The sequence below is a fragment of the Papio anubis genome, chromosome 15, assembly GCF_008728515.1.
Source record: "Papio anubis isolate 15944 chromosome 15, Panubis1.0, whole genome shotgun sequence".
NCBI lineage: Eukaryota > Metazoa > Chordata > Mammalia > Primates > Cercopithecidae > Papio > Papio anubis.
Genome location: NC_044990.1, coordinates 84,133,757 through 84,146,859, shown reverse-complemented (window position 1 = coordinate 84,146,859; position 13,103 = coordinate 84,133,757).

Here is a 13,103-nt window from a genome sequence, read left to right as displayed (position 1 = left end):
AAGAGTGGTGTTGTGTGGGAGATTCGCTCTATGCTTTGGTAGACTTTAAGTACAATCCCAGGAAAGTGATCCCACAGGTGACTGAACAGAAAAACTCATAGACCAACTTAAACTTTTCATGGACCATGGTTTATTCATCAGTTTGCATCTAGACACTAGGGAGAGCAGATGGGGTAAGTTAACAGTTAGGATAGGGTGCGAATGGGGTGGAGGAGTCATGCTCCTGGATCCCAGGCTGTGCAGTGTTTTTGCACGCACAGGCTCTCTCTCAAGGTCACATCCGTCTTTCCTGCAGACAGAGTAGTTAAGGTTTAAGCAAGATGTCCTAGGTTAATAGCACACATTTGCTCTTAAGTGTGGGATAAGTAAACCTGGAAGATGGCTGTGGATTGTCCCCAGTCAGCTGAACAGCCATGGGATTTATTGCACTACTGGGGCAGAAGACTCTGGAACCAGAGTGGGCGTCACCAGTTGGTGACCAAGCCAAAGTCTCAGGCATACAGAACGCTTGTGTATATTTAGCGTGTCCTGAGAAAGGACTGAATGTTCTTTGTATATTTGCTGTATCATGGCTCGTCCATATTCAGAGTATTGGATATTTCCCACCCTGATGGCTTATGTTTATTTAGTGTCTTGAGAACACTGGGTGTCTCTTGATCCTCCCATTCTTTTCTATGTATGTTTAATACCCATTATTCCATGCACTAATGACCTTAACAAGCTATGGGTTGCATCCTTCCCACTTGTCTTCTTGTTTCTATAGTAAGTTATTAAATAACGTAAAATGTGTATTGGAGTTTACCTATTGGGTGGCAGGCTTGAGGGACTATTTAGCATGCATCATACCCAGTCTTGATAAACAGCCTCTGAGCATATTTGGAGGTCACACAAAAAGGTCCTGAAGTTAGAATGTCTAACCAGCAACCCATCCAGTAGCCTGTATGCAGCATGTTCTAGGTTTTCTACAAAAGTTTGCTAAATTAATAAATGGTTAATATTTTCAAGCACAAATGAATTATCTTAAATGTTTCTGTACTTATTCATAATTTTCACTCTGGTTTCACATAATATATCTGTTTTAGTTTCCACAACAATACTGAGGTAGTTAGAATATGATTTGCTATCCTTGTTTTACAGATGGAGAGCCCAAGTCCTGAAATGTAACTTTCTTAAAGTTACACACACCAACTCTCAGATACAACAGACTGTGGAATTCAGATTTTCTGTTTCCCAGTGTTTTTTGGGCCATGAGTATTCCTTTCTTTCTCTGTACAATCCTAGACATGTAGCAGAAGCTCTGTCCTCAGCTGGACCAGGAAGATCTCATGATTTCCTAAATGTAAACCATGAACGTTTGGTTGTGAAAAGTTCAGCACTGCTATGAGACTCAGGTAAAGATGAGAGAGCCAGCACCTTGTGTTGCATGATTCTTTTATTTGACTAATTAAAAAATGCACCTATCTTATTATATCATGTACGTATGACATTATTGTATTTATCAGTGTCATATCAGTAGTCTCTAAAAGTTTCCAGGAAAATGTGTGATACTGAAGTTTATCTCCAAGAAGAGTGCGAATGTTTGTATTCACAGAGCATTGCAAAATAGGTTTATCAGCCTATTTTTAAGGCACTCAGAAACACAGTGTCATTTCTTTCTTTTTTTTTTTTAGATTAAATTAAATTTAATTTTAAGTTCCCGGATCCATGTGCAGGATGTGCAGGTTTGTTACATAGCTAAACGTATGCCATGGTCGTTTGCTTCACCCATCAACCTATCACCTAGGTATTAAGCCCTGCATGCATTAGCTATTTATTCTGATTCTCTCCCTCACCTACCCAACAGGTCCCAGTGTGTGTTGTTCCCCTCTTTGTGTCCATGTGTTCTCATTTCAGCTCCCACTTATAGGTAAGAACATGCGGTGTTTGGTTCTCTGCTTCTGCATTAGTTTGTTGAGGTTAATGTCTTTGAGCTCCATTCATGTCCCTGCAAAGGACATGATCTTGTTCATTTTTATGGCTGTATAGTATTCCATGGTATATATGTACCACATTTTTTTTATCCATTCTATCATCGATGGGTATTTGGGTCGATTCCATGTCTTTGCTCTTGTGAATAGTGCTGCAACGAACATATGCATGCATGTATCTTTATGGTAGAATGATTTATATTCCTTTGGATATATAACCAGTAATGCAATTGCTAGGTAAAATGGAGTTTCTGATTCTAGGTCTTTCAGGAATCACCACTATTTCTTCTCCAATGGTGGAACTAATTTACATTCCTACCAAAAGTGTAAAAACATTCCTATTTCTTCACAGCTTTGCCAGCGTCTGTTGTTTACTGAGTTTGTAATATCACCATTCTGACTGGTGTGAGATGTTATCTCATTGTGGTTTTGATTTGCATTTCTCTAATGGTCAGTGATATTGAGCTTTTTTCATATGCTTGCTTGCAGCATAAATTTTTTGTTTTGAGAAGACAGTGTCACTTCTTTGCACTTGATATTTGGAAGGTTCTGCAGAATCCTAAGACTCAGGCCAACATTGCCAAATGTGTGTCAGCCATAACTTAGCTTTCCAGAATTCTCCACTGTTTAGATGCTTTGGACATTGGAAGCACTTGGCTGTTCTCAGAGCCAGATTCACATTAAGTAACCCCATGAGAGAATTCATTCACACAGGATATAAATTTGGCCATCCACACCCCAGGAGGCAAGCAAGTTAAACGATACTGTCCCCCAAATGATACAATTATTCCTGCAGATTGAATTTGTAATCTTTGTTCCTCAGAAGAATGAAAAAAATAAAATAAAACAAGTGGAAAAAGAATAAGAAGCAGAAGATAAGAGAGATAAGAGTAGGGTATAAACCAGCTGTTTTCTGTGCCTCCGAGGGCAATACTTAAAAAAAAAAAAATGACCCGGTATCAGTTGCTGGAGCCAGCTGACATGCAGGTGACCCTCCCCAGCTGACCCTCTGTGGCGCTGACTGCTTCCATTTAGATTTGCTTCCATGGTGGATCCCAGCCATGTCTCAGGATTTGCTTTTCTGCCTTTAAGTTGCCAGCTGTGGTCATTGACTGCAGTCGTGTGAGGAGGCTGCTCTGAATTTAGCTTGCATTTCTCTAATTTTAGACACATTGAAGAGGCCCAGGAAGGGATTTGTAATGGGCTACAACATTCTTTCATTTTTGACCAATGAGTGTCACACAGCTGTGTGTATGTGTTTATGCATCGTGTGTGTGTGTGTGTGTGTGTGTCTGTGTCTTTGTGTGTGTGTGTGTCTGTGTCTTTCTCTGTGTGTGTGTGTGTCTGTGTCTTTGTGTGTGTGTGTGTGTGTGCTATGTCTTTGTGTGTGTCTGTGTCTTTGTGTGTGTGTGTGTGTGTGTCTGTGTCTTTGTGTGTGTGTGTGTCTGTGTGTGTGTGTGTCTGTGTGTCTGTGTCTTTGTGTGTGTGTGTGTCTGTGTGTGTGTGTGTGTCTGTGTCTTTGTGTGTGTCTGTGTCTGCTGTGTGTGTGTGTGTCTGTGTCTTTGTGTGTGTGTGTCTGTGTCTTTGTGTGTGTGTGTGTCTGTGTGTGTGTGTGTGTGTGTCTGTGTCTTTGTGTGTGTGCAGAAGATAAGAGAGAGAAAAGAAGCAGAGAAAATGCATCTGGGACATTATCTGCCACTTTGCTTGTAGAAACTATAACCTTGGTTCTTTTAAATAAAATTAACAGTGAAATACGAAGTGAAAATAATAATTCATATTAGAAAAATTGCATGTGGACATGCAAAACTTTTTCTCTATGAGATTGAATGTAACTTGAAATAGATACTCAACAAATCATAACGAATTAATAAAATCATGGGAACATGGCAGAAAGCCTTTTTCTCCAAAAAATTCTATATAATTTGGAATTATACCAAATAATCTGGCTTTCAGACCTTTGAACATTTACAAAAGCAGTAAAAAATCCTTTGTCTGACAACATAAGAAAGAAATCAACCTATCATGGGAATAATAGGATAAGAAGATCTTACTTTCATTTTTGATACTGAAAAAGGAAATTTTAAATATAATTCCTTTCAAAGTGTATTCTATCATATATATTTGAATTATCAAATTATCTGTATATATGTGTGTATATTCTAACATATACACACACATATAAACATTCATATACTCAAACAGAAAGAACTTATGTAACCATTGTGTTGTTATGTTCCAATATTTCCTAAAAACATTTTCTTTGATGTGTTTAATGACTCTACAGTCCATATACTAATCCTAATTTATGTACATCATTTCCGAGACACTTAAAGATAGCCCCATTACTTTTTACTATTTTCAGATTTCTCTATTTAGGGTCTGCAATAATGTTCGAATTGTTTTGTTCTTGAGGAACATCCCAAGTATTCTTTCTTCTAGAGCCTTCCAATTATAATTTTTTTCTCATGAGCTCTATAAGGAGCTTGAACAAAGCTAAAACAACTAGCACTATGTAAATGTACATTTACAATTTTCATTTTCATTTTACTTAAAACAATTAGCTACTATGTGTCTGGCACCAGGAGCTCTGCTAAGCATTTTTCAAACATCTTTTCATTGAATTTTTATTAAATCCTTGTATTATTATCTGTATTTTTATTGATAACTAAAGGAAGCATAAGGAGTCTATGAAGTAACTTGCAGAAAAGCTCAGAGCTAGTTAAGTTACTGAGCACAGACTCTAAAACACTACCCCGTATTGTCTCTTTTGGAAATACACATTCTCTTATTTGTTCAAATATTTTAGCTTAAGAAAAGGATGGCATAAACACCAAGGTTAATTACCACAAGTGCACACGTGCTGTTCATATAGATTTCCTTCAATATATAATCGATAATAACCTTCTATTGTAACATACCATGGGATCTGTTTAGAAATTGCTTTTGTTTTTAAAGATTTTTCTTCTTAATATGAAAACCAGCATGTACCCATTTTAAGATTACTTCAATACTTTTAAGAGTTAAGACTCATTTTTGTTTTTTCCTCTTTGCAAATAGTGAGATATAATGTGATGGGCTGTTTATGCTAAGGGTGATTCTGATGTCAATTGTGACATGTGGGTTCCAATGACCCTTGAGAATTAGTCTAAATTTCATCTCTGATTTTTTTCTTTTTTTTTTTTTTTTCCTGAGACATAGTCTTGCTCTGTCACCCAGACTGGGGTGCAGTGGTGGGATCTCGGCTCACTGCAAGCTCCGCCTCCCGGGTTCACGCCATTCTCCTGCCTCAGCCTCCCTAGTAGCTGGGACTACAGGCGCCCGCCACCACGCCTAGCTAACTTTTTTGTATTTTTTTTAGTAGACACAGGATTTCAACATGTTGGCCAGGATGGTCTCGATCTCCTGACCTTGTGATCTTCCCACCTCGGCATCCCAAAGTGTTCATCTCTGATTTTTGAAGTTTCCTATGTTTTGGACAGATAATAGGTCATATAGATGTAGTATCATTTTTCAAAGTCATGAGTATTAGAAAACAAGTATGATTATTACATCTTCTCTACATAGGGAATAAAAAAGAGTAATTTGTTAGTGAATCAGATATCTGTACACGGGTTGTTAAGACAGACAAGGCTTTCAAGGAAACCCCTCCCACTGTTAGGGAAATTAGAGGGGGAAAACCTGGGCGATAATGTCTCTGTATGCTTCCAATTAAGTCAAATGATCTCAAGGTAAAAGCTTTTCGGACAAATGTTGACGGCAAATATTGATTTATTATCATCTATTAGCAAACTATTATCACCTGAGATGTTAATATACTTATAGTTTTCTGTGGCAGCTGTATTAATTGGGTACCTTAATTATTAGGTAACACTCTCTATATGACCAGATAAGCAAGCAGAGATAAGCTTAGGGCAGAACTAGATTTTTGTGGAATTTACTTGTCACCTGCTAGAGTGGCATCTTGAAACTACTGATTGCTCAGTTGATTTTAATGCTTCTCTTCAATTAAAGTAGAATCATTAAGTGCTTTGGGCTTTTATTTTTACTTTTTCCGCTATGTGATTTACTTGGTGATACTTGGACTGTTTAGAATGAGACCGCCAATCACTTTTGGGGAGATGTGTGTATATAATTTTTTTTCTGAAGTGCTCCAAGCACCTTGTATTTTCTGCCAAGCTATCCCCGTGCCTCAATGCAGAAAACTTGCCAAGGTTAATGAGCTATTCCAAGTAGATATACTGTAAGCCACGAATGAGGACTGAAAGCAATAAACATTAACAAGGGCTCATTAAAATCTGGTTTTCAAATGAGTGCTCCAAACTTTTCTTTATCAAATAAAAGTATCGTCACTTATGAAAATTGAATGTCGCTTGTTGAACATTCAAATCTTAATTCAAGCTGTAGTATAATATATTCTACATACCTGATGTTTCATTTGTAAGATGAATGGCAATAGGTCTCCCAGCAGCTTTCCAAACCTATACATTCTATTTTTTAAAAGCCATCAGCGTTTTAAAAATCAGTCTTGCTTTTCAAATTAAGCAGCCGTTAAAGAGATTATTTATTAAATTAAAAGGGTTTGAAATGGATGATCCAGTATTTATTCCTCCTTTCCATTATCAGAATTCCAGGCAATCCGGCTGAGCTTGGTGGCTCACGCCTGTAATCCCAGCACTTCGGGAGGCCAAGGTGGGCAGACCACTTCAGGTCAGGAGTTTGGGACAAGCCTGGCCAACATGGCGAAACCAGGTCTCTACTAAAAATACAAAAATTAGCTGGGTGTGGTGGCAGGCACCTGTAGTCCCAATATTCTCCGGAGACAGGAGACTATTGCTTGATCCTGGGAAGTGGAGGTTGCAGGGAGCTGAGGTTATGCCACTGCATTCCACCCTGAGGGACAGAGTGAGACTCTGTCTCAAAAAAAAAAAAAAAAAAGAAAAAAGAAAAAAGAAAAGAATTCCAGGCAATCTTTAACCTGCTGCCTCTTCCTTCACGAGTTAACCTTCTAAACCATTTGCAGACATCATTTACAAACTCTTGGATGCCAGTTTACCTGATTTATCTTCACTTTCTAGATCACTGTGCCCACTTTATGTTCTTCTGGACCTCCTAGCTATTCTAACCCTTTCTGGTCATTCTATCATCCCCAACTCTCACAGCACAGCTAATCAGTGGTGATTGAAAGTTATTTTTGTTTGTTTGCTTTGTGTTGTCGAGGGGTGGTTGCCTGAAAGATTTGGCCCTTGTGAAATTGCCATTAGTCTACTCAAGCACCCAAAATAAATGTGTGGTTTTGTTAAAAACACTAAATTTACCAAGAGAAGTCTCTTAATTACCACTATCCCCTTCCCTCCCCAAGATTATTTCTGCTCCTAACTTCCTTCTAGATAGAAATTTGATAGGAGATGCTAAACTAGACCATTTCTTTACTTACTAAATATTGTGCTGTTGCCATGCTTTCCAGACTTTTCCTATCAAAGCAGTTCCTAAGTCATAATCTTCCCTGTCTGTTTCCTCCAGCAAAAATCTTACCCCACTGATTTTGTTCCCCCAATTAGACAGTTATCCAATCAACATCTCAAACCAAGCGCTGCTTTGTCTATCTGTTCTAAACTTAAAAAAAGTACTGGGACATAAGAAGGTTATTAAAAGAGGCTATTAACATTTCAACCGGAAGAAAACTGTGGTATCAGTTAGCTCATCCTATTATTTTTGTCTTTTCCTTGGGAAAGATTTTGATGAAGCTTTCACAGAGACACAGATGAGTAACAATAAACTCATTCAAGGCTGAAATTAGTATGATGCAGCTATGGACTGAATTGTGTCCCTAAATTTTATGTCTTGAAACCTTAACCCCTAAGGTGATGGTATTTGGAGATGGGGCCTTTGGGAGGTGGTTTGGTCAGGAGGGTGAAGCCCTCAGGATGAAATTAGTGCCCTTATGGGAAGAGACCGGAGAGAGATGATCTCTCTTTTCAGTGTGTAAGGATCCAGCAAGAAGACAGCTTTCTGCAAACCAGGAAGAAAGCTCTCACCACAAATGGAATCCACCTGCAACTTGTCTTGGACTTCCTACCCTCCAGAACTGTGAGAAATAAATTTCTGTTGTTTAAGCCAGTCAGTCTGTGGTATTTTGTCACAGCAGCCCAAAGTAATATATAAGGATACTATAAAGTTTTCGTTTCAATCTTCTTAAACCAACTGGGTGAAGTGTCCTTTTGAAAGACATCTTTCTCTGGTCTGCCTTGTTCTACGAAGGTGAAGAACACTAAATTCTTAAGGTGTTATGAATCTCACACATCTCAATAGGAATTTGACCCATTTATTCCTATTATTCCTCTGACATCTCTTATTTCTTTGACAATCTTTGGAAATTAGTGCTTTGAAGAAATGCACATTTTGGTAGGGTTGGTTTGAGAAAGAAATAATTGCATATGCAATGAGGTGTCTTCTGGAATATTTTTCCTTCAGTCTATTAATTTATCTAAAAACCTAAGTTGAAAATAGAAGGTGCTATGTATCCACATGTTCCAAGTTTAGAAAGCTCCTTGTAATTAGAACTCGCTACCTCCTTTTAAGGCTCAAAGAGAAGTTCCAGAGCTAATCTTTCCACTGCACAGTCACCATCACCACTAGCCCCATCATCATAATCACTGTCTCCTGGCAAATTCAAATGGAGGAATGGGAGATGGAAGTAGATTTGGAGGGAGTGCAAAGTTCATAAAGAGAGAGCCTCTCTCCTCTTCTGTGGGGGAGGAGTTGGGTGTTTCCTCTTCCCACATTTAGAAAAGGAAGAACCTGAGGGAATCACCAGTAATGTCGTGGGGAACCAAACTGCCTTTTCCCCTCACTAAACCAGAACTAACCATTGTCTCTCAAGAGAATTGGTCAGGCACCAGCCCGGCTCACTGCTTAATATTTTTAAGGGAATAGAAAGACCAGAGGAGAACACTGGTGACGCCAAGAGGAGGGAAATCGGTAAAGAAGCCAGCACTCCAAGACACCTGCTTTTCCTATTGTCAAGTAGGTGTGGTAGGATATGACTGAGCTTAATCTGTACCATGGATACCTCCAAAAACTAGCAAAAGACTTCAGACTGGTTTACCTGTGGTGGGAACTAGGAAAGGAGAGATAAGTGCACAAAGATCATTTCCCATTTCAAGAAAATGTGCGTTACTGAGGTTTCTGTGGGACTTCCTGCAGAAACCACATCTGAGCTCCAAGAGCGCCTGCATTGTGACACATGCTGTGCAGACATTGACGATGACTTTTAAAAGAAGTAGGAATATAGAGGATCAGATCTTGGCCCAGTAAATGAAGGCCATAGTTAAAAAAATACATATTTCCATTTCTGTCCTCCTCAACGAATAAGATAAAAAGAACCAAGTGTTAAATACTAAAATAAAACCATACAAATAACCCGAATTGACTGAAAGTATGCACTCCAGCCAGATGCCATTAAGGGAAGCACCTCAAAGAGAACAATAGAAGCTCGATGTAGAGTCACAGGGGACGTTTATGAGAAAAACCAAACCATTTATTCATGCCAATGAATTTAAACCTATTATATCCTAAACTTACATTAATTTTTGTACCATTGAGCATTGACCTGGCTCCTATGGGATACTGTAGTAGACACCGTGTATCTGTGAATCTCACTTCTGGAGCAACTGTCAATTCCTTATGATCTATCTGCACTCTGTAGCATGTAGCTATCCCAGCACATATATTTTGGAGTGACCATAGTTTAAAAATACATCCAAAATAATTTCACTTATGCAAAAATGAAAATTACAGAGCCAAGGTTAGGGCTCAGGATATCATCAAATGTGACTTGAGATTTTGCGAAAGTGAAAATGGAGCTGCTTATGCTAGTATAGAGATAAGAGCCTGAAAGGTAACAAGTTGACTTCAAAGCTCAAGATGTAGAATAAAGACTGAGGGCTGTTTGCAGTAGTGCTAGCAATGTGTGTCAATGCCTATGTTGTATTGGTCAGTGTCCAGCAGACAGAAGAGGCTACTATCCTTGCTGAACCCAACTAGTTTGTCCAGGCCACATATATTTGAATAGTCCCTCCCTGAGTACTTACATGTTAGTTCTATGTAAATATTATTCATATAGTAGTTGTTGTATGTTGCCCATAGACACTGCAATCAAAAAATATAAATAGGTAGTTACAAAGATAATTAATACACATCGATATTAAGTGAAAAATATGATTTAGCATTAAAATTATTATAGATTTAACTCCACTAGTTTTAGAAATTTACACTAGAGACTGAATTCTATACTGAAAGGAAGGAGAATTCAAGCTCAGTTTTTATCTAGTGGTTTTAATTTGTAACTGATTTTCCATTCGTAATTGCATAATTTTTTATAAGCAAAGAAACAGTAAACAATATAAATAGCATGTTGATATTTATTAGTCTAATTAGTTGCATTTTCAAGATCCATTTAATATTCAATATTAAAGATTCCATGATCCTCTAAGGAAGAAATATCATCACCTATCATAAAATTAAGCAGAGCTTTACAAGATGACATGGCTTTTATTTTTTATGTTTTAATATGCATGATGCATATTAGGTATTAAGTGGATTTGAATATAAGTGATTTTTAGGTCCTGTATCTTGTGAGATAAGAAACAATCACCATCGTTTTCACAGAGAACATCTGAATTAACTGTTTTTGTGTCTCAGGATGAGGAAATGCTTTGGGTCACGGGCACTCTTCCCTCCCCCACTGCCTCTGTCTGAGAGGCATACACGCCATTTGACTGCAGTGTATTACGCACTGTTCTCCACAGGCCTGAATGGAAGGTCACTTTGACCTGCTGCACATTTTTACTTAAGAACTGCTTTTGACAATAAGCCACTAGCGTACTTGTTTCTGGACTGACTTGAGTTTTTGGCACAATATGAAAAGCATTTGGAAAGTGTAAGTAAAAGCCTTCCGTTTCAGAAGAAATAATGGCCCCATTTGCCATGGAAACCAGAGGACTTTATGAAAATGCACTCAACTGTTTTCTGTAGTGAGCCTAAAATTATTCTAAAAATAAATCGTATTCCTGGCATCTGCTAGCCAATGCACAAAGATTGCATCTCACAAGGTTTTCCGTCTTAGAGAAAAATGCCATGCCACTTGAATATTTCATTTTTCTTATTATTCAGAATGTACGGGACAATATATGTGCTACACGGTAGGGCCTCAATAATCAGTTTTTACTTAAATTAAATGTCTTTTAAGAGTCGGCAGATGATAATTTGAGTGCTGCCTCTGAACATAGACCATAGTTGAGGAAACCAAATATAGGGTTTTTATTCAAAATTAGAGCGAGTCATATTTAAACATTTGTTTTCTTTTCTATAGATAACTTTATGTCAGGGGAAACTAACAAAACAGAATGTTCAATGATAATGAAAATTTTAACAGACAAATATGGGTGAATAAAAGCAAGGAGCCAAAGTCTCTGACCAGAAGTTCCATGTTATAGACCCAGCTCCAGTGTTCACGAGAGCAGACTGGGACCAAGGGTGTGAAGCTATGAACCTGCTCAGCTGTAGGTACCCAGGGCCATTGCATGGGGATCTATTATTTAATTAAACTCTAAAGACGCCTCATGGCAGGAGGAAAAATGTTATTTGTTACCGGGAAGGCCCAGAGGATAGGCTGAATGTGTGACAGAACAGAGCAAATAAAATTCCTAAAGTGAGATGTGGCAAGAGGCAAAGTATAATCCAAGCAGATGAGATTCATGTTCATATCCACGTGTCCTCACTGGCTTAAGAATATAGTAATAGACTCATACTGGACAGATTAGGCCATTGGTTAACAGGAATATGTATTAATTCAGTTTTCATTCAGTAAATTTTTACGGCATGCCTCCATGTTCCAGGTACCAGGATGGCTGTTAGGAATGAAGCAATGAACTGAGCCCAAGCCTCAAATATTTCACGCTCTTCGGTGGCACAGGTGCCTAAACACTCTGCAAATATTATTCCCACGGGGAGAGGAAATGGCTTCCTAAACTCTCATTGGAGATATTGCCAATACATTTTAAGGAGGAGGAAGTGATAGAAATTTGGTTCATCATCCCAGGGCCGCAGTATATAACTTATTGTTTGTACCAGGATGCTTTTCAGGGTGAGTCAGATCGGTGTCTGTTTAATAAATGCCCTGGGTCACAGAGTGAACCGAGACTCCGTGGTAGATCAGTACACACAGGTACTCTTCATACATACTCGATTATTTCTTGGAAACGATCTGAACAGTTTATTTTCTGTTTAACTTGCTGTCACTGTGTTGCTAGGGATCCTTACAGCCCTTTATGTTACAATTTGATGGGCAGTGAATAAGTTTCTACAATAACATTCAGTTAGGAGCCCGTCGGGACACTTGCTCACCCTCTCTGGATGTAGATGGCAGAGGTTCGGCCTGGCAGGCAGACTGGTGTTTCGCCAGTAGGACTCTGCCTTGGTGAACATTTTTATAAAGAGTTAGGTGAAGTGATGAAGACCTGATGATGATAGGTGTCGGTAACCCAGGGCTGGTAGGGGAATGAGTCCCCTGGCTCCATGAAGTTTTTAATAAGCAAGAGCAATAGGTCAGGTTTTAAAAGACGGTGTATTATGGGCATATGCACAAGATAGAGCACTTAAATTTTAACAAAAATAAATCTACTACATAAATATGAGAAGGAATAAATATGGCTTAGCAGCAGTATTTGTCAAAGAACAAATACATTTTAGCTATTAATTCCAGCTCTATGGTGTAATATAAATCTTTGGCAGAGACTTGATAGAAGGGATTCATGCTTTAGTTGGATAATTGGGCAAGAATGTGCCTTCCAGCCCTGAGATTCTGTAGTCTTGGAACTGTGATAGCACAGCCTGTATCTTATTCACATCTGTCCCCTAGCTATAGATGGCACTAAACATATGTGCTGTATAAATCAATAGATGCATTATAAACGACAAGAGCTTAAACAATGACGTTGACAGATTTTGTAGAAGTCTGCATCTTCGTTCACTGGTGTCCCATCTCCCTCCTTACCTGACATCTTCATATCCGGTCTCCCACCTTCTCATTGCCAGTTCTCATTTCTTCCTCTATAAACACAGAAGATTGAGAATCCG